The sequence below is a fragment of the Chlorocebus sabaeus genome, chromosome 6 (genome assembly GCF_047675955.1).
Source record: "Chlorocebus sabaeus isolate Y175 chromosome 6, mChlSab1.0.hap1, whole genome shotgun sequence".
NCBI lineage: Eukaryota > Metazoa > Chordata > Mammalia > Primates > Cercopithecidae > Chlorocebus > Chlorocebus sabaeus.
The window spans coordinates 17,500,438-17,524,426 of record NC_132909.1 but is presented as its reverse complement, the minus strand read 5'-3'; the positions used below and the strand labels follow the sequence as shown (position 1 = coordinate 17,524,426).

At 55.0% G+C, this 23,989-nt stretch overlaps 1 protein-coding gene across 1 annotated transcript in view; it reads right to left on the bottom strand.

Annotated features, from left to right (window-relative positions):
- Nucleotides 1-7,817, bottom strand: part of ERFL (ETS repressor factor like) — a 29,387-nt gene extending 21,570 nt beyond the window's left edge. The window contains exon 1 of the mRNA XM_007996944.3: nucleotides 6,797-7,817. The gene's annotated coding sequence lies outside the window, so the exon portion shown is untranslated. The remainder of the gene's footprint in view (nucleotides 1-6,796) is intronic.
- Between the last annotated feature and the right edge of the window lie 16,172 nt (nucleotides 7,818-23,989).

Genomic DNA, 23,989 nt, shown 5'->3' with positions numbered 1-23,989 from the left:
AGCAGTCTCCAGGTGGATATGTGGGGGCCAGGACAGCTCTGTGGGATCTCACCAACCCCACCAGCGCCCAGGTGCTGAGACCAAGGTGCTGAGAGGCTAGAAGAGAACTTCAGCCCTGCCTGACAGACAGGGTTCAGCCTCACTCCCACTCACCACTCACTCAGGCAAGTCGCCAAACATCCCCAGCCTCAAGTTTCCTCATCTGCAAAATGGGACAATAATGACCTCCCTCCTAGAGTGGTTGGGAGGGTTAAACCGCAGGGCGCGTGGAGCACAGCTGGTACCGCACCAAGTACCAAATAAACACACATTTGCTGTGAACTTGCTGCTTCTGAATAATCCCATTAAAATATTAAGAATTTTACCAGAAAACAAGAATTCCTTCACTTGTCTGTACCTTTTCTGCAGTTGGACTGTAGGGAACATTCTTTCAAGGAGCCAACAGGCTTCACTGGGCTCCATTTACGACCCTTTCCCCCAGGGCCATGGTCCTCTGCGTGTCCACAACAGCCCCGGGACTGTCCACAGCCTACTTGAACACAGCTCCCCAGCTCCAGTGTTTGTGCATATGTTTCTGTGCGTGTGCCTGAATGTCTCCATGTACGGGTCGTGTGTTCCCACTTCCTGTATTACGGTACGTACGTGTGTGCCGCGTGTGCAGATGGCAGGTCTGTGTATGTGTATCTGTGTCTGTCTCTGAGTGTGTGTGTAACACCCAGCATACTACAGAGAGCATTCCTCCTCTACCTATGCCCAGTGCCTGGCTCTGAATGCCAAGGAGGAGGTTCCAGAACACCCCCTGTGGGGCAGGACTCCTCCCACACAGGACACCCTTTGGGAGAAAGGTGACACCCTCTGGGTAGATATGACTCCCTTGGCTACACCCTTCAAGAGAGCTGGGACACCATCAAGGCCTCAAGTCCACCAACTGGAATGCATTTCATGACCATTAAACCCCTGTGAAGAGGGACGGAACACCTAAGCAGAAAGAGCTCAATTGACTGTAGATAACACCCTTCAGTAAGATTGGACACCCTCTGGAGAGATACAGTTTATCACACCATACACGACACCCTATTGGAAAACAGAACATCTTTGGAATGTGAGGGACACCCTTAAGATAGCGAAGACCATCAGTCAAGAGGGCTTTAAGACTTTATCTCGAGGCCGAGACGGGCGGATCACGAGGTCAGGAGATCGAGACCATCCTGGCTAACACGGTGAAACCCCGTCTCTACTAAAAAATACAAAAAAAAAAAACTAGCCGGGTGAGATGGCGGGCGCCTGTAGTCCCAGCTACTCGGGAGGCTGAGGCAGGAGAATGGCGTAAACCCGGGAGGCGGAGCTTGCAGTGAGCTGAGATCCGGCCACTGCACTCCAGCCTGGGCGACAGAGCAAGACTCCGTCTCAAAAAAAAAAAAAAAAAAAAAAAAAAAAAGACTTTATCTCTAAACCACGCCCCTCTGGGAGACAGGAAAATGTCCCAGACTGTAATGTTAACACCTTTGAGGGGCTTGCAGTCCCAATCAGAGGGTGGGGAGGACCCCTCAAGGAGAGCTCTGATGCTCTGGGTGGGGAGGGGCCAGGACCCATTGCCCTGTGCATCCTACACACCGGTGGGAATAGGAACAGCACCGTCTGACTGTTCAGAACACCCTCAGCATCCCCCACCCCCAGAAGACACCGTCTGGATTTCTGGAACACCTTTTGGGGCTGTGCATTTTGGAAAATTGATGCTCCCTCTCTGAGTCCTAGGGTTCGGAAGGATTCATGAGAAGAAGACGTCGGAGCGTGCAGTGCCGCGTTAGGCACATAGTAGGTGCTCAGTGAAAGAGACCCCTCGCTGCACAGCATCCCCGCGGCCGGCAGGGGCACACGTTCCCTCGTTAGCAGTGTTGCCAACACTGCCTGCTTGGCTGAAGGAAGCGTCTCACAGGAGGGGGATCATTAAGCTGTACTTAACATCCCCAGGGAGGCTGCAGCAGCAGAAGACTGTAGTTAATACCCCACTGAGAGAGGACGCCCTCAGGGTGTTTAATGCCCCCTAGGAGAGGGGGAGACAGGGAGAGAGGGAGCAGGAGAATACCCTCACCAGCCTGTAACACCCAGTGGACTGAATTTATTACCCATGAAGGAGAGAGCATACCTCTGGGGTCTGTAATATCCGCTAGACTCTCGAAAACCCCAGGAGCAAGAGGACCCCTCCATGAGGGCTGTCGGCTTTCTCGAGATTGCTTTTAACAAAGATGCCTCCTGGTGCAGTGACAGCACTAAAGGTGACAGAGGGTGAAACCAGGAGCCCCCCACCCCAAGTTTCCATCTCCTTAACTCCCTCCCCACCACTGCAGCCCTCCCGGAACCACAAGAGCAAAAGGGGAGGTGGGGGTGGTGTGGGTGGGGGAGGCTGCATGGGGCCCAAATCCCAGCATGTCAGTAGTCATGACAATGACCGTTTAATGGGATTTGCCTGGTGCCCGGCACTGCCTAAACTCTATACACAGATGAACTCAAGCAAGTCTCACGGCACAACTCTAAGAGGTAGGTGCTCTTATAAGTGTCACCCCCACTTTACTGATGAGGAAACAGCCACAGAATCACTTGCCAATTGTCACACAGCTAGTTAGTATTAGAAGGGGACCTGGAGCCAAGCAGCCTGGCCAAGGGCTCTGTGTTCTTAACCACCAGGCTGCCCTGCCCTCCCCCCTGCCCCCATATTAGACTAGGAGCTTGTGCAGACAAGCGCGCTGCCCACACAGCTCTTCGTCCTCCCAGAGCAGGGCCCACCCTACCACTGTGTCCTCTGGCTCAGTATGACCGCCGGCCATCCCCCATCCCTCGGGGCTTGAGGCTCCCTGTGGGCAGGGCCTGTGCCTGATTCATCTCTGGGTCCCTGCTGAGGGCAAAGCCAAGCCCACAGGGCCTGGGGAGGAGGCAGGGAGGGAGGGAAAGGGGAGGAGGGAGGCACGGAGAGGACACTAAAGAGAGCAGGGAGGGAGGCGAGGAGAAGCTGGGCAGAGAGGGGCTGGGGAGAAGGACGGGGAGTCCCGGGGGAGATGGGGCTGGAGTTGGGCCAAGCCACGCTGCTGTGGATGTTGGGAGAGCAGAGGGAATGGGGGAGTCCAGTCAGCTGGGAAAGGGGTGCAAACAAACAGCATGGCCACCCCTCCCTCACCCCACCGCCTATCCCGGGTGGGAGAGGATGGACCGAGAGGGGCCTGGTGGGTGGAAGGATGAAGGCCCAGGATGAACGAGGTGCAAGGAGGGCAGACGGACAAACACAAGACAGATGGGAGCCAGGAGAGCAGGGGGAGGCAGCCAGCCAGCGCGTGTGCCTGGGAGTGGGAATTCAGACAGACAGACAAGGGTGAGAGAAAGGATGGGCGGCAAGGGTGTTGGAAGACTGGGGACAGATGTGGGGGCTGGTCCAGGAAAAGGACAGACAGACAGACTTAGGGCTTGGGGCTGGGGCAGGAGGGACAGACAGACAGAAGGAGGGAGGGGAGGACGGACAGAGGGCATCTGCAGAATTGGTGGGCAGATGGACGGAGGGACAGCCGTGCAGTGCGGCCGGCAGGGCCAGGGCCAGGCCGAGGGCGCGCGGTGGCGGTCGGCCTGGGGAGGCGGAGGCTGAGTGAGCGGCGGTGTTTGTGGAGCTGTCGGCTGCGGTGGAATTATGAAAAATAGCAGGCATCGGAGCCGGCCTTCAGCTTCGATTAGGGGAGATGGGACATGACAGGTGCGATCAATACGCAGCCGTTCTATAAAGTGTCAAGTAATGAATCAATTTCGACTAAATTTTCCATTTTTCAGAGGCCGTTCTCCGAGAGAAGAATATCCTCTTTTGTAAAGATATTATTATCGATTTCGGCGGCAATTTGACATCAGGGGTAGTTAATTCCACTCAGAATAAAATTGAAAACACTTGAGAGAGAAAAGAGAGAGGCGAAGAGTGAGACAGAGAGGGAGAGAGGGGGAGGGAGGGAGGGGCTGGGGGAGAGAGAGATGGATGGACAGAGAGACAGAGACAGGGAGACAGAGAAGAACAGACAGTGAGAGAGATGGGAGAGAGAAGAGAGATGCAGAGATGCAGAGACACGGAGAGAAACTTGGAGACTGCAAAGCCTAGAGTTATAGAGAGAGACAGGGACTGACAGAGACATTCCGAGAGACTCAGAGAGCAGAGACACCCTAAGAAAGGGCGACAGAGAGACAGATTGAGAGTGGCTCAGAGAGAAAGCCCCAGATGTTACTAACTGGCTACAGAGGAGCAAAGAAATGGACAAAGACAATTCAGAGAAAAAGACAGATGGAGGAGGGGGCAGGAGAAACTGATGACACACAGACAGACACACAGAAGTGAGAGGCTGAGAAACAGGAACTTAGGGAATTGGGGAGAGGGGTTGAGGGGTGTGGGGAACATGAGCAACAGAGAAAAGCGAGCCTGGCAGAGGAGAGGCCAGAGAGGCAGAGTGGAGGGGTCGGGGGCAGAGGGTAGGAGTGGAGCCAAAAGGCTGAGAACCTGCCAGGAAGCGGGGAGGAAGGGCAAGGGTGCCAGGAGAAGGGCAGAGGCTGAGGGATTGGGGCTGAGGGCAGATCTGGAGATGAGAGTTTGGGGAGACCCTCCTGTCCTACCCTGCTGTCCCCAAAGTCAGTTACCCTGAATGGGCAGAAGCTCGGTGTGTGTCCCTGAGTTCTGGTGTGCATGCATGTTGGCTGGTGTCTGTGTGTGTCCTTGTGTGTTGACTGAATCCTATATCCCATTATGTTTGTGTTTCCTGGACATGTGCACATGCGCGCACACACACACACACAATCTGTTTGTGTCCCTGTTCGTGCGCAATGGTGACAACATTTCTGGTTAGTGCCTGTCAGTCCCCAGCTGAAATCTCTATTTATCCCTAAGCAGGTCACAGGCTGCCTGGGAGGAAGAGAGAGGAAGTGGGTAGAGGATAGACCCCTGGGTTGTGAGAGAGAAGATGGCCCAGGACCTGTACTCCTGGGTCTGATGGAGGATGGTCTCAGATCCTGGGCTCCTGGGTCTGAGGGAGGAGGGGCTGGGGCCTGGACCCACTGGGTCTGAGGGAGGAGGAGCTGGGAGCCTGGACTCCTGGGTCTGAGGGAGGAGGGGCTGAGGCCTGGACCCCTGGGTCTGAGGGAGGAGGGGCTGAGGCCTGGACCCCTGGGTCTGAGGGAGGAGGGGCTGAGGCCTGGACTCCTGGGTCTGAGGGAGGAGAGGCTGGGGGCCTGGACTCCGGGGTCTGAGGGAAGAGGGGCTGGGGGGCTGGACCCCTGGGTCTGAGGGAAGAGGGGCTGGGGGCCTGGACTCCTGGGTCTGAGGGAGGAGGGCCTGGGGGCCTATACTCCGGGGTCTGAGATAGGAATATCTAGGGACCTGGACTCCTGGGTCTGAGGGAAGAGGGGCTGGGGGGCTGGACCCCTGGGTCTGAGGGAAGAGGGGCTGGGGGCCTGGACTCCTGGGTCTGAGGGAGGAGGGGCTGGGGGCCTGGACTCCTGGGTCTGAGGGAGGAGGGGGGTGGGAGCCTGGACTCCTGGGTCTGAGGGAGGAAGGGGTGGGGCTGGGACACCCCATGGGCAGGATGGTCAGCAGACAAGTAAGTAACAGGGCTGGCTGGGAAGCCCCTGAGCCATGGCCAGCCTCCCCTCCAGAAAAGCCTGTGCCTGCTGCCCCCTAGTGGACATGGAGATTAGGCCAGGCCAGGGACAGGGAACTGACAGGTCAAGGAGGGAAGCCAGAGGCACTGACCCAAGTGGGAGCAGAGACAGGGGAGAGGGAGAGAGAGAGAAGGATGGAGATGGGCGAACAGACAGGTGGACACAGACAGGGACAAAGATGAATAGAGAAGTGGGCTGGGGTCAGGCTGACAGGATTGAGGACTCAGACCTTGGTGGAGAAGAAAGAGACCGGGGCGTGAGTTCAGGGCTAGAACTGGAGATAGGGAAATCTGGAGGACAGAGGGGGTCTGCAGCAGATGGCAGGCAGAGGGTGAGGGCAACAGAGAGACTCTTGAACAGACAGAGGTTGGGCTGGCGAGACCTGGGTACGGACAATACAAGAGACAGGACGGGAGCCATATGGACAGATGGACAGTGACAGAGGGATGGGGGCTAGGTCTAAAGGGAGAAAACCCAGAGAACAGGCAGCGAGAGGACAGGTGGACAGGGACAAGGGCAGGCACTCATGGAGAGACAGACAGATATCAGAGGGAACAGCGGACACACCCAGAAGAAAGAGGTGGACAGAGAGACAGGTGGACACACACAGACAGACAGAGGGCTGCGGAGAAATCAGGGCTCCCCAAGCCAAGTGGACACCCGGAGATGAAGCAGAGAGCGGTACGTGGCGGGAGCCTGGAGCCCGGCGGGGATTCCAGGCTGAGGGGCTCCCTGTGGCAAAGCCTTGGGGAGTTGCTGGGGAACGGGCTCCCCTGGCTGGGGTCTCTGCCCGCCACCCCCTCCCAGCCTGCCCCCCCACCCGGCGGGCTGCCCGGCGGAGGCGACAGATTGAGCGATGAGACGCATTACGCACTTAATCCGCCTGATTGAATGTTTTGCTTTCGCCCAAATTGAAACATTAAACAACACGGGACGAGAAGAGGCGGCCGCAAATCACTCATGAAAGATTCATCTTCTCCCAGGCAGCCGCCACCGCCCGCCTCCGATGCTGCCCGCCCCAGCCGGGAAGCCTCAGGGTGGGGGTGGGAGTGGGGCAGCACCCCTGCCCACTCTGGGGAGCCCCAGCCCTAGTGGTCTCGGGAAGTTCTTCCCGCTGTCTCACCTCAATCCTACAGGTGGTCTCAGAGACTAGAACCCTGGATCCCAGGGCCTTCCCTGGACAGCATGACCTTGGCCCTGTCCCTGCCCGTCTCTGGCCGGAGAATCCTTCTTGCCCTCTCTGGGGTCCATCTCTCCAGCTACCTTCCTGGATCAGCCCGGACCTTTGGGGCATGGAGGGGACTGCTCAGAGTTGGGGGATGAGGTCTGAGAGGCTCCTCCCCGTGCAGCGGGGCCTTTCTGGGTTCTGGATCCAAGAGTGGGGGTGGTGTCTGGGGGCTGAGTCAGAGGGAGGTGGCTGCTGTGTCAGGATGAGTGCAGTTGGGCAAACAGGCAGTGTGTTCCCTGCCACTGGGGAGCTCAGTGTGTCTGTGTGTCTACTTGCATCCATGACTGCGTGTCTTCTGTCTCGCTCTGCCCATGTTGGTGTAACTTGCTTTGCGACTGTCCCTGTATCACTACACTCAAGTCTCAGTGATCCTGCGTGTGGTAGTAACTCTGTGGTCCTGCGGGTGTCTTTCTGTCTGCCTGTGTCTGGCACTTTCTGTATGTGTGTCCTGTGGGCAACATTTTTGTGCAATGGTATATCAGTGTGACTTTTGAGGTGTGGCTGTGCGTGACTCCCTGTGCATAAGTCTGTGGGTGACTGTGTGCCGTGTCTGTCTGTCTGTGGTTGCCTGCTCTGGGTCTGTCTGCAGGTCTGTGTTGAACTGTTTCCGTGTCTGGGTCTCTTTTCTGTGTCTGCATGTCCCTGTGTCTCTCTCAGCCTCTGTCTCTGTCTCTGCCTGAGGGGGCACCTGCTGGGGCCACTAGAGGAAGGCCTGGGTGCGGAGAAGCCGGGGAGAGAGGAGGCAAGAAAGACGGAAAGACAGGACAGCGGTGACGCCTGAGAACCAGGGAGCAGGGAGCAAGCGTGAGGGAGCTAGGGGGGCCATCGTGGGCGCCACGGCCGGAGCGGGTGATCAATATTCGATTTAGGTTTTAATTCCGGGGCTTTCGGAGCCTGTCAGCCCTGATGTATGAGCTCACACTGGGGCCGCCCAGCCAGCCACCCCACCAGTGCCCATGGCCTGGTGGCCTGTCCTGGCCTGGGCTCCCTGGCCCTGCCGGCGATGGGCTGTGGGAGTTGGGAGAAGGGGAGAGGGGCCCAGTGAACTTGAGCTTGGTCCCTCGCCCACCCAGTGCACCTGCCTGGCCTGCCGAGCAAGGGGCCCCTAGAGGTCCTCAAACACTGTCTCAGGGACACCTGGTCAGGTCCCACAGCCTACCTGTCCGCATGGACCACATGGTCAGACACACACATAGCTCTGGGCTCATACATGCCTGTGCCCATGCAAACTTTAACACATACACCCCGGGTTCAAACACACATGTGCACACACAAACCGCCATGCGTCTCCCCTGACATGCACGTGTCCACATACAAACTCTGACACACATACATGCTCCACACACATAACCCCAACACACACACACACACACAAAAGCACCACATGAACCGGAGGTGGGAACCCTGGGGACACAGCATTCTGGCAAGAGAGGCAAGAGACAGAGACATAGAAACTCAGAGACAGGCTGACAGTGAGAAATGGGAGCGACAGACCAGTGAAGAGCTCAGAGAAGAGCTTGAGAGTGGGGACAAAGGCGGAGAGCCCCAGGGGAGGTTGGAGGCCACAGGGTGGAGCAGTGGACAGGGCTCAGCAGTGAGGGGGATGGGAGCCCCCCCAAACACTGTCTCTCTCTCAGGAAGATGGATCCACCGCCCTCCCTGATGACAATGCTGTCTGCGCAAACTTTAATTAACACTTTGAGTTAATTAGTTCGAGATCATTTAGAAGTAAAATGTTTTTATTAGGGAGGCTGCGAGCCTGTTGATGGATGGGGCGCGATTCGCTCTTCCGCCTGCGGGGACAGCCGGTAAACAGAAATCAATCAGGGGCCTCCCAACCCAGCCCCCCCAGAGCCAAGCTCCCTGCCTAGGGCCCAGGAGTGGAGGCTCCCAGCCTCCTCCTTCCCCCAGGCCCCAGACTCCAGGTCCCAGATTCCAGGCCCCAGTCCCTCCTTCAGACCCAAGAGTCTAAAACCCCAGCTGCTTCTTCCCCCGGACCTAGGAGTCCAGGCCCCCAGCCCCTCCTCCAGTAGGCCCAGGAATCCAGGCCCCCAGCAGTCTCCTCCCTCAGACCCAGGAGTCCAGCCACCCCTGCAGCCTTCTCCCTCAGACCCAGAAGTCCAGGCCCCCAGCCCTCCCTGCCTCAGACCCAGGAGTCCAGGCCCCCAGACCTTCCTCTCCCAGACCCAGGAGTCCAGGCTCCCAGCCCCTCCTCCAGTAGGCCCAGGAATCCAGGCCCCCAGCAGTCTCCTCCCTCAGACCCAGGAGTCCAGGCCCCCAGCCCTCCCTGCGTCAGACTCAGGAGTCCAGGCCCCCAGCCCTCCCTCCTCCCTCAGACCCAGGGGTCCAGGCCCCCAGGCCCTCCTCCCTCAGACCCAGGAGTCCTGACCCCCAGCCCTCCCTCCTCCCTCAGACCCAGGGGTCCAGGCCCCCAGGCCCTCCTCCCTCAGACCCAGGGGTCCAGGCCCCCAGGCCCTCCTCCCTCAGACCCAGGAGTCCTGACCCCCAGCCCTCCCTCCTCCCTCAGACCCAGGGGTCCAGGCCCCCAGGCCCTCCTCCCTCAGACCCAGGGGTCCAGGCCCCCAGGCCCTCCTCCCTCAGACCCAGGAGTCCTGACCCCCAGCCCTCCCTCCTCCCTCAGACCCAGGGGTCCAGGCCCCCAGGCCCTCCTCCCTCAGACCCAGGGGTCCAGGCCCCCAGGCCCTCCTCCCTCAGACCCAGGAGTCCAGGCCACCCCGCAGCTTCCTTCCTCTGACCCATATGTCCAGGTCCCCGCCCCTCCTGGTCCCAGCTTGGTCCGGAGTCCACTTCTGTCGCAGGCCCCGGCTTCCGGGCCCCCACCTCTAGCCTCCCTAGGATGCCTGAAAACCCTGCCCGGTCCTCCGGTGCAGCCGCCCCCTCTCCCACCCGCGCCGGACTCGGACGCAACACTAGGGTCGGATTCACAGTTGGGGGCTCCTTCGGCTGCGGGTCAGACCCTCCCCTCCACTCCCTCTCGAGGACTCTGACTCCGCGGCCCCGAAACTTTCTCCTCGCCGCCCCTCGGCGTCTCTGCGCGCCTGTCTCGTCGGGTCTCGGCCGAGAGACGTCTCGCCCTCTTCCCCAGCGGTGACGGCTTCATCAGGTGTCCGCGCGGGCGGGGGCGGGGCGAGGCCTGGCGGGCGCGGGGAGCCCGGGGGTGGAGGGGCGGGGGTTCCGGGGCCGATAAATCTTCATCAGGCGGCGGCGGGGGGGCCATTAAGCGCTAATGGGAAGATGGAGGGGCCTGTCGGCCGCGCGGGCCGGGCCTCATTTGTCCTGCTTCCCGCTCCATTGGCCGCCGCCCCCGCCCCGCCCCGCCCCTCCCCCGCCGCCGCGCGCCCCATTTCCGCTTCAAATCTTTGGAGGGGACGTGGGGGGGATCCCGGGGGCTGCTGAAAAAGAGGCGACTGGAAGAAAGGGACAGATTCAGGAAAGGGGAAGGGGCCCAGGGCATGGAGGGGAAGGGGGTTCGGTCGCAGAGCCAGTTTAGAACGTGGGTGGCTCAGCTAGAACGCAGGCGGAGTGGGCAGGAGAACGCGGTGGGGAGGGCTCGGAACGCGGAGAAAGTGAAGTGAAGTCCCGGAAGGAAAAGAGAACGCGGGAGGGGGCCGTCGGGGACGCGGGAGGGGATCTGGAATATGGGAGTGGCGGGGACTGGAACAAGGCGGGAGTGACCGGGAGAGGGTGCAGGATTGGAATTCGGGGAGGGGGTCGGATCGCCGGCCCAGCCTCCAAGGGCGTGGATCTGGGAAGGCGAGCGGGCGGCGTCCCCCGAGGCAGAGAACGCGGCCCCCGCCCGTCACCACCGCCGCCGCCCGCTCCCGGACTCTCGCCCCCCGCGCGTCCACTCTGATTTCTCGGCCCATTTTTCTTCCTCTCCTGTCACTCCGGCGCTCGCCCTCCCGCCGCCGGCCGCCCCGCCGCGCTCCGCTTCCCGCGGGAACCCCCGCTGCAGCCAGCCCCGGGGGCTCAGCCGTCTCAGGGTAGCAGCGCCCCCACCCCCACCAGGGCCACGTATTCCCCCAAGTCGGTCACCCACAAATGGACTGCCTCCCCCGAACACCCCCCAGGAGAGGCCCAGCCTTGGGGGATAGCACCAGGGTTGGCTCCCCCAGCTCCTGGGACTAGATCCCTAGGACCTCAGGACCCTAGGCTGAGATTCCCCTAAAGGAGGCATCTAGATACCCACAAACCAGGCCTTCGAACCCCTACCCTCCCTCTGAAGCCCTCACATTGACTGAAGACCCCTGGGATCAGACCTAGACATGGACCTGGATCACCCCAGGCCAAGTGAACAGCTACCTGGACTCACAAACACAGAAGGTGGTAACCCAGCCTAGCCCCAGACACCCCAAGATGAAGATTCTGGGGCCCAGGTCCATTCACCCCCAAACAAGTCCTCCATAAGGGAAATTGACCTTAGCTCAGTCTCCCCAAAATAAGCATAAGTAACCACAATCCCCCCCAAACTAGGCATTTATTCCCGCATACTGTCACCCCCAAATTAGACGTTGGGGCCCCAAATTTGGCACACCTAAACTAGACTTTCCTCATTGAACCTCATCAGGACCCCCAGATACATCACCCACGATCTACAAAAATAGGCCCCAGCTGCTATCACCCCACTCAGCATGTGACCGCATTCTCAACACATACAAACTAGAAAATGGGACTGAAATATAGACACCCTTAAACTGGGCAACCCCAAACTTGACAACTGGATCCTCAGACTCAAGTCAAAATGAGGATCTGGGTCCCACCCACCCTAAGACTCCCCCAAACTAGACATCTGGCTCCCCAGACTCAGTTTCCACTAAACCAAGGAACCTCAGAAATGCCCCAGCAAGTCACCTTAACACTAGTCATGTACGTCTCTACGTAGCATTACCCCCAAACCTTGTGTCCAGACCCAATAATTGGTCACCCTAACCTGTGCATGTGGACAACCAACTTTTTTCTTTTTTTTTTTCTCTTTTTGAGACAGAGTCTCGCTCTGTCGCCCAGGCTGGAGTGCAGTGGCGCGATCTCGGCTCACTGCAAGCTCTGCCTCCCGGGTTCATGCCATTCTCCTGCCTCAGTCTCCCGAGTAGCTGGGACTAGAGGCGCCCGCCACCACGCCCAGCTAATTTAGTAGAGACGAGGTTTCACTGTGTTAGCCAGGATGGTCTCGATCTGCTGACCTCGTGATCCACCTGCCTCAGCCTCCCAAAGTGCTGGGATTACAGGTGTGAGCCACTGTGCCCAGCCCTTTTTTTCTTTTTTTTTTTTAAAGACAGGGTCTTACTCTGTTGCCCAGGCTGGAGCTGGAGTGGCGTGATCTCGGCTTACTGTAGCCTCGACCTCCCAGGCTCAAGTGATCCTCCTGCCTCTGCCTCCCAAGTAACTGGGACAACAGGCATGAGCCACCACGCCCAGTTAACAACCAGCTTTAGAAGCCCCCCAACTTGGCACCTGGAATTCCAGTATCACCTGCCCTTACAATACACATCTGAGCTTTCACCCCCACTCATAAGAGTTAGAGACCCCTCTAAGTTACCCCACAAACTCAGCAGCTAGCCTCCCAACTTCAGACACCCCCAGCGTTAGGAGGGCTCTGTGGCATTGAAGCTCAGATCTCCAAACTACTAAATTATTTTTTAATTTTTTTAATTTAAAAAAATTTTTTAATTTAAATTTTTAAATTTAAAATATTTTATTTATTTTTAGACAGTCTCACTTTGTCGCCCAGGCTGGAGTGCAATGGTGCCATCTTGACTCACTGCAACCTCTGCCTCTGCCTCCCAGTAGAAGCGATTCTCCTGCCTCAGCCCCCCGAGTAGCCGGGATTACAGGTGCCCCAAACTTCAGTCACCCTACACTAAGCACCCCATAGGCTGTTACCCTCAGAAGTAGGCAAGTCAAGAACCCCCAAATCAGGTGTATGGAGCTGACCCTCAAGGTCAATCTTCCTAATCCAAACACCAAGAAGTCCATAATCAGACTTGGGATTTAGGGTACCTGCCTCAAACACCCTCATAGGAGGTTGGATGGTGGCCCCCTAACAAGGTATGTCCACATCCTAACCCCAGAACCTGCTAATGTGACCTTACAGGAAGAGTCTATTCAGATGCAATTAAATGAAGGATCTTGAGATGGGATTATCCTGGGTTTCCAGGGTGCGCTCTCAATCCGTTAAGAGACCTGATAACAGACAAGAAGAGGCCAGATGCGGTGGCTTCCGCCTGTAATCCCATCACTTTGGGAGGCCGAGGCAAGAGGATCCCTTCAGCCCAGGAGTTGGAGGCCAGCCTGAGTAGCATACTGAGACCTCATCTCTACAAAAAATAAAATTAGCCAGGCATGGTAGTGCCCAGCTTAGTCCCAGCTACTTGGGAGGCTGAAGCGGGAGGATCACTTGAGCCTGGGAGATCAAGGCTGCAGTGAACTATGATGATACTACTACACTCCAGTCTGGGCGACAGTGAGACCTCATCTCAAAAGTTAAAAAAAAAAAGGGGGCCAGGCATGGTGGCTTACACCTGTAATCCCAGCACTTTGGGAGCCGAGGCGGGCAGATCATGAGGTCAGGAGATTGAGACCATCCTGGCTAACACGGTGAAACCCCATCTCTACTAAAAATACAAATAAATAAATAAATAAATAAATAAATAGCCGGACATGGTGGCAGGCGCCTGTAGTCCTAGCTACTGGGGAGGCTGAGGCAGGAGAATGGCATGAACCAGTGAGGCGGACCTTGCAGTGAGCTGAGATCACACCACTGCACTCCAGCCTGGGTGACAGAGCAAGACTCTGTCTAAAACAACAAAACAAAGGAAACAATTTAAGCCACTCCTAATCCAGGCATTGAGGCCCCTAGGTCTTGAGGCCCAGTGAGCCCCAAATTGTATATAAATGTTAGAAATTCATAACTAGTAGCCCTCAAACCAGACATCTAGTTGCCTTCTCTTAACCCCCCAAAGATGGGTTTCTCATACACAAGAGTCACACCCTCTGGAGGCATCTGGCGATACAACCTAGCTTGGCACTGGATCTGCCGAGGGACATCTGGGCCCCAGCTGTCACCCCATATTGGTATTTGGGGTCTCAGATGGTCATCCCAACCTCAACATCTGGGCAGGCGGCATTACACACCCCTAAACTAGACATCTAAATGTTTTGCCACAGCTACCCACAAACTAAGGCATTTTGGATTTGAGCCCCAAACTTGGGCTCTGAACCACGCCCCCAGGTTCAGAACCCCCTAACTGAACATCATGGTAAGTCACCTCTATTTTGGATTTAGGGCCCCAGCCTTAATCTGTCCCCAAATTAGAATACAGGCCCACAGGCTGGGCGTGGTGGCTCACGCCTGTAATCCTAGCACTTTGGGAGGCCAAGGCAGGTGGATTGCCTGAGCTCAAGAGTTTGAGACCAACCTGGGCAACACGGTGAAACCCCGTCTGTACTAAAATACAAAATATTAACTGGGTGTAGCGGCGTGCACCTGTAGTCCCAGCTACTCAGGAGGCTGAGGCAGGAGAATTGTTTGAACCAGGGAGGCAGAGGTTGCAGTGAGCTGAGATCGCACCACTGCACTCCAGCCTGGGCGACAGAGCAAGACTCCATCTCCAAAAAAAAAAAAAAAAAAAAAAAAAAAAGAATACTCACAGTTTCCCTTACCCCTAAATTAACCTTCAGGGGCTCAAGGTCAGCAAAACCACAGCGAGTCACTCTCAAAATAGGCATCTGAGCTCCACAGCCAGCCACCCACACACTTTGCATATAGCCTCCCAGTATCAGATGTCCCCAAAACGAGGGCCTGGGGCACCCAGGCTCAGTGACCCCCAAACTAGGCAAGTGAGTTCCAAACCTCAGGCAGCCCTAAGGTAATCAGTAGGACCCCCAAATCAACATGTGGGCTGCCAACCTCGGTCACCGCTAAACCTCAAAACCAGTCACCCTAGACTTAACACCTAAGTCTCTAAACTGACTCGCCCCAAACATGACAGGTGAAATGCCACAGGAAGTCACTTCTAATCCAGACAGTAGGCCCCCACTGTCGTCACTAACGTGGGCGTCAGTAGCCACTGTCCCCACCCTCAGTAACGAAGCCACACAACTGCAGACATCTAGAGCCGGGCGTTAGGTGTCCCAAAACAGGAACAAGGGCTCACATGCACCCAGAACTGGGCAAGAGAAACTCCAGGCACCCCAAATTCAGGATCTTGACCCCCAGCATCCATCTTCTCAAAGTGAGAATCTGAGTCCTCAGTGTTAGTCACCCATAAACAATGCATCTTGACTACCACAACCAATCATTTGCCCCCAAACTAGGTTTTTTTGTTTTGTTTTGTTTTGTTTTGTTTTTTAAAGACAGGGTCTTGCTCTGTCACCCAGGTAGGAGTGCAGTGGGGTAATCATGGCTCGCTGCAACCTCAAATTCTTGGGCTCAAGAGGTCCTCCCTCAACCTCTTGAATAGCTAGGACTGCAGGCAGTTGCCACCGTGCCCAGCTAAATTTTTTGTTTTTTGTTGTAGAGATGGGGTCTCACTATGTTGCCCAGGCTGGTCTTGAACTCCTGCCCTCAAGGGATCCTCCTACCTTGGTAGGACTAGCTGGGGCTACAGGTATGTGCCACCATGCCCAGCTGGTTTATTTTTATTTAGTTTATTTATTTATTTTTGGAGATGGAGTCTTACTCTGTTGCCCAGGCTGGAGTGCAGTGGCGCAATGTTGATTCACTGCAACCTCCACCTCCTGGGTTCAAGCGATTTTCCTGCCTCAGCCTCCCAAGTAGCTGGGATTACAGGCGCACACCACCACCCCAGCTAATTTTTGTATTTTTAGTAGAGATGGGGTCTCACCATGTTGGCCAGGCTGGTCTCAAACTCCTAACCTCAGGCGATCTACCTGCCTCAGCCTCCCAAAGTGCTGGGATCACAGGCGTGAGCCACTGCATCCGGCCCAGACTAGGCTTTAGACCCACAGGATCCTCTTGTGTCCAGTAAAGGGCAGCTGGGTCTCCAGGGCCAGAAATCCCAAGGTTACGTGTACCCCGGCCACAGCGACCCCTAGGCCAGACATGAGAGCCCCAGTCTCCATCTTCCCCCAGGGGTCTCTATCACTGCCACCCACAGTTGTGGAGGTGCCTTGAAAACACTGGCCCTCCATGTCATAGACATGAAGCACCCCTCAAGTGGGTCCTGAGTCCTGGGGCCCTGACCTCTTGACAGCTCCATTCCGAATGCCCAGACTCCCAGCTTCAGTGACCTGCACACGAAGCTCCACACCTCTGGCCACACTCACTCAGAGACCCCACACCTGAGTGCAGGAAACCCTTTGACTCAATTGTCCCAGGAACATTCAGGCATCAGCACGCTCAGGGTCAGCCATGTTTAGAAGGGACCAGCACCCTGGACTCTGCGCCCCAGGCTAGAGGACTCAAATGACAGCTCCTGCCGCCCCAAACCAAAACAGGCACCCCTCAGCCTCATCCCTCCAGCTGCACAACTACGCCCTGAGTCTCAGTTCCCCAAACCAGGCAGTCTCTGCCACCCAGAACTGGGAAACTGTATCCCCATCTCTGTTACCCCAAGGCAGGCCTTGACTTCTGGTCTCATCACCCAAAACTAGACAACTGATCTGAGTCTCTGCCTCCCCCAAATGTACAACTGAACCCCAATCACTGTCAGTCCAAACTGGACAAAAGGACCCCAGTCACTGTCACCCCAAACTAGAAAGCAAGACCAGTAGTCTCTGTCACCCCAAACATGACATGGATAAGTAATGTCTGGCACATCAAAATAGATAACAAGATCTAAACTGTCACCACAAATTGGCAAGTGGATGAGCCCAGGAGTTCGAGATCAGTTTAGGCAACATAGTGGGACCCTGTCTCTATCAAAACAAAACAAAACAAAACAAATTAGCTGGGCATGGCGGCACGTGCCTGTAGTCCCAGGAGGCCTAGGTGGGACCTAAGCCCAGGGAGGTCAAGGCCACAGTGAGCCATGATCATGCTACCTCACTCCAGCTTGGGCAACAGAGTAAGACCCTGTCTCAAAAATAAAATAAAAATAAAATAAAACAAAATAAAATAGGCTGGGTGTGGTGGTTCGGGCCTGTAATCCCCTCACTTTGGGAGACCAAGGCAGGCAGGTCACTTGAGGTTAGGATTTTGAGACCAGCCTGATCAACATGGTGAAACCGTTTCTCTGCTAAAAGTACAAAATTAGCCAGGCGTTATGGTGGGTGCCTGTAATCCCAGCTACTTGAGAAGTTGAGGCAAGAGAATCGCTTGAACCCAGGAGGTAGAGGTTGCAGTGAGCTGAGATCGCACCACTGCACTCCAGCCTGGGTGACACAGTTAGACTCTGTCTAAAAAAATAAAATAAGGCCGAACACGGTGGCTCACACCTGTAATCCTAGCACTTTGGGAGGCCGAGGCAGGTGGATCACGAGGTCAGAAGATTGACTCCATCCTGGCCAACATGGTGAAACCCCGTCTCTACTAAAAATACAAAAAATTAGCCGGGCATGGTGGCGGGCGCCTGTAGTTCCAGCTACTTGGGAGGCTGAGGCAGGAGAATCGCTTGAACCCAGGAGGCGGAGGTTGCAATGAGCAGAGATTGCGCCGCTGCACTCCAGCCTGAGTGACGGAGCGAGAGTCTGCTTCAAAAAAAAAAATTTTTGGCCGGGCGCGGTGGCTCAAGCCTGTAATCCCAGCACTTTGGGAGGCCGAGACGGGCGGATCACGAGGTCAGGAGATCGAGACCATCCTGGCTAACACAGTGAAACCCCGTCTCTACTAAAAAATACAAAAAAAAACTAGCCGGGCGAGGTGGCGGCGCCTGTAGTCCCAGCTACTCGGGAGGCTGAGGCGGGAGAATGGCGCAAACCCGGGAGGCGGAGCTTGCAGTGAGCTGAGATCCGGCCACTGCACTCCAGTCTGGGCGACAGCGTGAGACTCCCTCTCAAAAAAAAAAAAAAAAAAAAAAAAAAAAAAAAAAAAAAATTTTTTTTTTTTGAGAACTGACCCCATTTTCTTTTTTAAAGACAGGGTCTCCGAGGCTGGAGTGAAGTGTCATGATCCTAGCTCACTGCAGCGTCAAACTCTTGGACTCAAGCGATCCTCCCGTCTCAGCCTCCCAAGTAGCTGGGACGACAGGCATGCACCACCATGCCCAGCTAATTTTTCTTTTTTTTTGTAGAGATGGGACCTCATTTACTTTACCCAAGCTGCTTTCAAACTCCTGGCTTCAAGCAATCCTCCCACCTCAGCCTCCCAAACAGATCTCCAATTACTGTTAACCCCAAATCAGAAACTGGACCCCAGGCTATGCCACCAAACAAGACAACCAGATTCCCAATCTGTCTCTTCCAACCAGCCAGCTGGATCCCAGACTGTCACCAAAATAGACAAGACCTTTGGTCTCTGTCCCCTTGATGAAACACCAAGCCCTCCAATTTCTCCTACCCCAAACCAAACCTCGAATCTCAAGGTTGTTCAGGAGAGACAGAGAAATGATACTCTAATGTTTTGGTTTTTATTTTTATTAATTAATTAATGTATTTTTTCTCGAGACAGAGTCTTGTTCTGCCAGGATCTTGAGCCCCAGCATCCATCTTCTCAAAGTGAGAATCTGAGTCCTCAGTGTTAGTCACCCATAAACAATGCATCTTGACTACCACAACCAACCATTTGCCCCCAAACTAGGTTTTATTTTTTGGAGACAGGGTCTTGCTCTGTCACCTAGGCTGGAGTGCAGTGGTGCAATCATGGCTCACTTCAGCCTCAAACTCCTGGGCTCAAGAGGTCCTCCCTCAACCTTTTGAATAGCTGGGACTGCAGGCAGTTGCCACTGTGCCCAGCTAATTTTTTTGATTTTTGTTGTAGAGATGGGGTCTCACTATGTTGCCCAGGCTAGTTTTGAACCCCTGCCCTCAAGGGATCCTCCTGCCTTGGCGGGACTAGCTGGGACTAGAGGTATATGCCACCATGCCCAGCTAGTTTATTTTTATTTAGTTTATTTATTATTTTTTCTGGAGATGGAGTCTTGCTCTTTTGCCTAGGCTGGAGTGCAATGGCACAATCTCAGATCACTGCAACCTGCACCTCCTGGGTTCAAGTGATTCTCCTGCCTCAGTCTCCCGAGTAGCTGGGATTACAAGTGTGCGCCACCATGCCCGGATAATTTTTTTTTTTTTCATTTTGAGTAGAGACAGGTTTCACCATGTTGGCCAGGCTGGGATTACAGGCGTGAGCCACCGCGTCTGGCAGGTTTTCATTTTTTTGATGGAGTCTCACTATGTCGCCCAGGCTGATCTTGAACTCCTGGGTTCAAGTGTCTTGGACTTCCAAAGTGCTGGAATTACAGGCATGAACCACCACGTCCTGCCCCAGGACCCTAGTCTTGATCCCCCCAGATGGGAGCTTCTGGTCTTGGCCTTCCAAAATGTTGGAATTACATGAACAACATTGCATGAACCACCACGTCTGACCCTGGGACCCTAATCTTGATCACCCCAGATGGAAGCTTCTGGTCTCAGCATCTCAATAACTCAACACCAGAATTTGAGACCTGTAGCCAGTTGCCTTCAGAATAAGCCTTTGACCTGAGTATCAACCTCCCCCTGACCCGCAGCTCTAGCCTGCTGCCTCCATGATCTCAGAGCTGGGTCCTTGGGTCCTTGGCATCAGTAGCCTCCAAGCAAAGCATCTTGACCATATTCACTGCAAACCCAGCGATGTAGACTGGACCTAGCATCCATCCACCAACATTGGCACGGACACACAGTCTCCCTCAGGGAATACTGGCATTGAGGTCAACAAACACCCTCTGCTGCTCCAAAATTGGGATTGGAACCCTGGCCACCTACCAAGGTGACCTGACTTGGCTGGGGGCACCCCAGCTTCCCACCCTGCCTGGTCCCCCAGGAGTCCATCTCTAGCTCCCTCCCTGACAGAAGCACTTGATCGCCCTCTGGTGGCAGATTCTGGAAGTGCACTCCTGTGTGGCGTCAAGACACCCGGGCTTCCCCTGGTCTTCCCATTGTGGGAAGTCTGAAGCCTGGGGGTCTTCCTGCTTCCTCCCACTCACCTCCCACGCAGGTCTGCCACCAAGGCCTGTCCTTCAACCTCCTGAATCACTCTTCCCTGTCCCGCCTCTCCACCCCATTCCCTGCCCCATCTTCCCCAGTTAGGATCATCCTCCCTGGTCTCCCTCCCTCCAGCCCATCCGCCACACAACCTCAGAGGGATAACCCTCTCCTCCCCACCCTTCCCTTCCCCTTCCCTTCCCCTCTCCTCCCTTCTCCGCCCCTCCCCTCCCCTCCCCTTCCCTCCTTTCCTCTCCCTTCCCCTCTTGTCTTTTTCCCTTCCCTTTTCCCCTCTCCTTTCCTCTCCTCCTCCTCCTCCTCCTCCTTTTCTCTCTCTCTTTCTTTTTTTTCTTTTTGAGACAAGATCTCACTCTGGTTGCCCAGGCTGGAGTGTAGTGGCATGATCTCTGCTCAATGCAGCCTCTGCCTTCTGTGCTCAGGCGATTCTCCCACCTCAGCCTCCTCAGTAGCTGGGACCACAGGTGTGTGCCACCACGCCCCGCTAATTTTTGTATTTTTAGTAGAGACGGGGTTTCGCCATGTTACCCAGGCTCGTCTCAAACTCCTGGGCCAAAGCAATCCTCCAGCCTCAGCCTCCCAAAGTGCTGGGATTACCGGTGTGAGCCACCGCGCCCGGCCTCCAGAGGGATATTTCTAACATTCTCACCAGACCCTGCCTCTTCCCTATTCAATGTCCTTCTATAGTTTCACATTTTAAGGTAAAATCCAAAGACCTTACCATGGCCCACAGGTCCTATGTGATCTGGCCCCCAGTACCCTCCCCAGCGTGGTCTCTGGGGCTCACCGGGGCACCACCCTGTTATTGAGCAGATCTGACCTCAGGGCCTCTGCACTTGCTGTTCCCTCTGGCTCCAACACTCTTCCCCGAGACAGACCTGCACCAAGGGGCAAGCAGCCCCTCAGTCCCCAGCAAGGCCCTGCGCGCTGAGCAGCTCTCCAGTTTGTTTGGCTCTGGAGCGTTTACCCCTCTGAGTGTCTTGATTGTTGGTGGTTCTATTTGTGTTTCCTGCACGTCTCCCACCGAATGTGAGCTCCCAGATGGCAGGGCCTTGTCTGTTTCCGGCACTGCCATTTCCCCAGCATCTAAGCAAGCCAGTGTGTCCAATAAAACAGAATATAAGCCATAGAGGTGACTTACCATTTTTTTTTTTTTTTTTTAGGGAGTCTCCCTCTGTCACCCAGATTGGAGTGCAGTGGCACGACCTTGGCTCACTGCAACCTCTGCCCCCCAGGTTCAAGCGATTCTCCTGCCTCAGCCTCCCAAGTAGCTGGGATTATAGGTACATGCCACCATACTGGGCTAATTTTTGTATTTTTAGTAGAGACAGCATTTCGCCATGTTGGCCAGGCTGGTCTCAAACTCTTGGGCTCATGCAATCCTCCCACCTACGCTTCCCAAGGTGTTAGGATTATACTGGCATGAGCCACGGTGCCCAGGCTTAATAACGGTTTTTTTGTTTGTTTGTTTTGAGCCGGAGTCTTGCTCTGTCGCCCAGGCTGGAGTGCAGTGGCACGATCTCGGCTCACTGCAAGCTCCGCCTCCCGTGTTCATGCCATTCTCCAGCCGAGTAGCTGGGACTACAGGCGCCTGCCACCATGCCCGGCTAACTTTTTGTATTTTTTAGTAGAGACGGGGTTTCACCGTGTTAGCCAGGATAGTCTTGATCTCCTGACCTCGTGATCCATCTGCCTCAGCCTCCCAAAGTGCTGAGATTACAGGCGTGAGCCACTGTGCCCGGCTCCTTAATCATGTTTTTAAAAGTAAAAAACAAAAGGTGAAATGAATAATAATTTAATCCACTATATCAATAAATTATCCTTCCAACACACATAATCAACATAAAAATTATTATTATTGAGACAGAGTCTTTCTCTGTTACCCAGGCTGGAGTGCAGTGGCACAATCTTGGCTCACTGCAACCTCTGCCTCCCAGGTTCAAACAATTCTCCTTCCTTAACCTCCCAAGCAGCTGGGATTACAGGCAGGTGCCACCACGCCTGGTTAATTTTTGTCCTTTTTTTTGAGATGGAGTCCTGCTCTGTTGCTTAGGCTGGAGTGCAGTGGTGCAATCTCGGCTCACTGAAACCTCTGCCCTGGGTTCAAGCAATTCTCTGCCTCAGCCTCCCAAGTAGCTGGGGTTACAGTCGACCGCCACCATGCCCGGCCAATTTTTTTTGTATTTTTAGTAGAGACGGGGCTTCACTATCTTGGCCAGGCTGGTCTTGAACTCCTGACCTCATGATCCACCTGTCTCAGTCTCCCAAAGTGCTAGGATTACAGGTGTGAGCCACCGTGCCTGGTCAATTTTTGTACTTTTAGTAGACACAGGGTTTCACCATATTGGCCAGGCTGGTCTAAAACTCCTAACCTCAAGTGATCTGCCTGCCTCAGCCTCCCAAAAGTGCTGGGATTACAGGTGTGAGCCCCCATGCCCAGCCTATAAAAATTATTAATGAGATATTTTACTCCATTTTCACACTAAATCTTTGAAGTCTGGTGCGCATTTCACACTCATAGCATGTGTCAGTTTGGACCAGCTGTGTTTGAGGCAGCCGCATGTGGCTGGCCACCATATCTGACAGGAGAATTCCAGAACAACATTGGGCATCAGCGGACCCTGGGTGAGCACCGGCTGCATCAGCGATGAGTAGGTGGGTTTCGCTGAGGAGACACGAGGTTGGAGAGGCTGGGGGGCTGCATCCCAGAGGCCTTGGCATTTGCTGGCCCTCTTCTTGGGAAACTCCACCCACAGCTCTTCTTGCGTTTCCTCAGAAAGCCCTCCCGGACCACCCCTATCTAAAGTCATTGGTCAGGCATGGTGGGTCAGGCCTATAATCCTAGCACTTTGGGAGGCCAAGGTGGGTGGATCACCTGAGGTCAGGAGTTCGAGACCAGCCTGGGCAACATAGTGAAACCCCGTTTCTAGTAAAAATACAAAAAAAATTAGCCAGGTGTGGTGGTGGGTGCCTGTAATCCCAGCTACTCGGGAGGCTGAGGCAGGAGAATCACTTGAACCCAGGAGGCGGAGGTTGCAGTGAGCCGAGATCACACCATTGCACTCCAGCCTGGGCAACAAGAGCAAAACTCTGTCTCAAAAAAATTAAAAAATAAAAATGCAAAAATTAGCCAGGCCTGTTGGTGGGCACCTGTAATCCCAGCTACTCGGGAGGCTGAGGCAGAACAGCTTGAATCTGGGAGGTGGAAGTTACAGTGAGCCAAGATCGTGCCATTGTACTCCAGCCTGGGAGACACAGACAGACTCCATCTCAAAAAAATAAATAAAAATAAAAAATAAAATCACTTCTCAGGCCCTCTCAGCCACCTCCCTTGTATTCATCTGCCTGGCACTTTCCCTCCCAAGTGTGTTTCTCTTTTGTTACTGCTACCACGTGGCAGTCTTCACCTCATGATGAAAGGCAAACTGGACCCAGCACGGTGGCTCATGCCTGTAATGCCAGCACTTTGAGAGGCTGAGGCAGGAGGATTGCTTCAGCCCAGGAGTTTGAAACCAGGCCAGGCAACATAGTGAGACTCTGTCTAACGAAAAGTTTTTAAAAAAAATTAGCTGGGTGTGGTGGCGTGCGCCTGTGGTCCCAGCTGCTCAGGAGGCTGAGGCGGGAGAATCACTTGAGCCCAAGAGGTAGATGCTGCAGTGAGTGGTGGTCAGCCACTGCACTCCAGCCTGGGCCATAAAGTGAGACTCTGTCTCAAAAAAGAAAAGGCAAGAAGCAAACTGGGCTGAACATAGTGGCTCACACCAGTACTCCCAGAACTTTGGGAGGCTGCAGGGGGAAAATCACTTGAGCCCAGGAATTTGAGACCAGCCTGGAAAACAAAGCAAAACCCGTCTCACAAAAGCAAACTGTATGTCTTTCATCTTATGCAGAGTAAACCCAGAGCCCTCACCGTGGCCCACAAGGCTCCCTGGCCCCCCGCTCTGTCCCCCTCACTTATCTGCCCCAGCCACA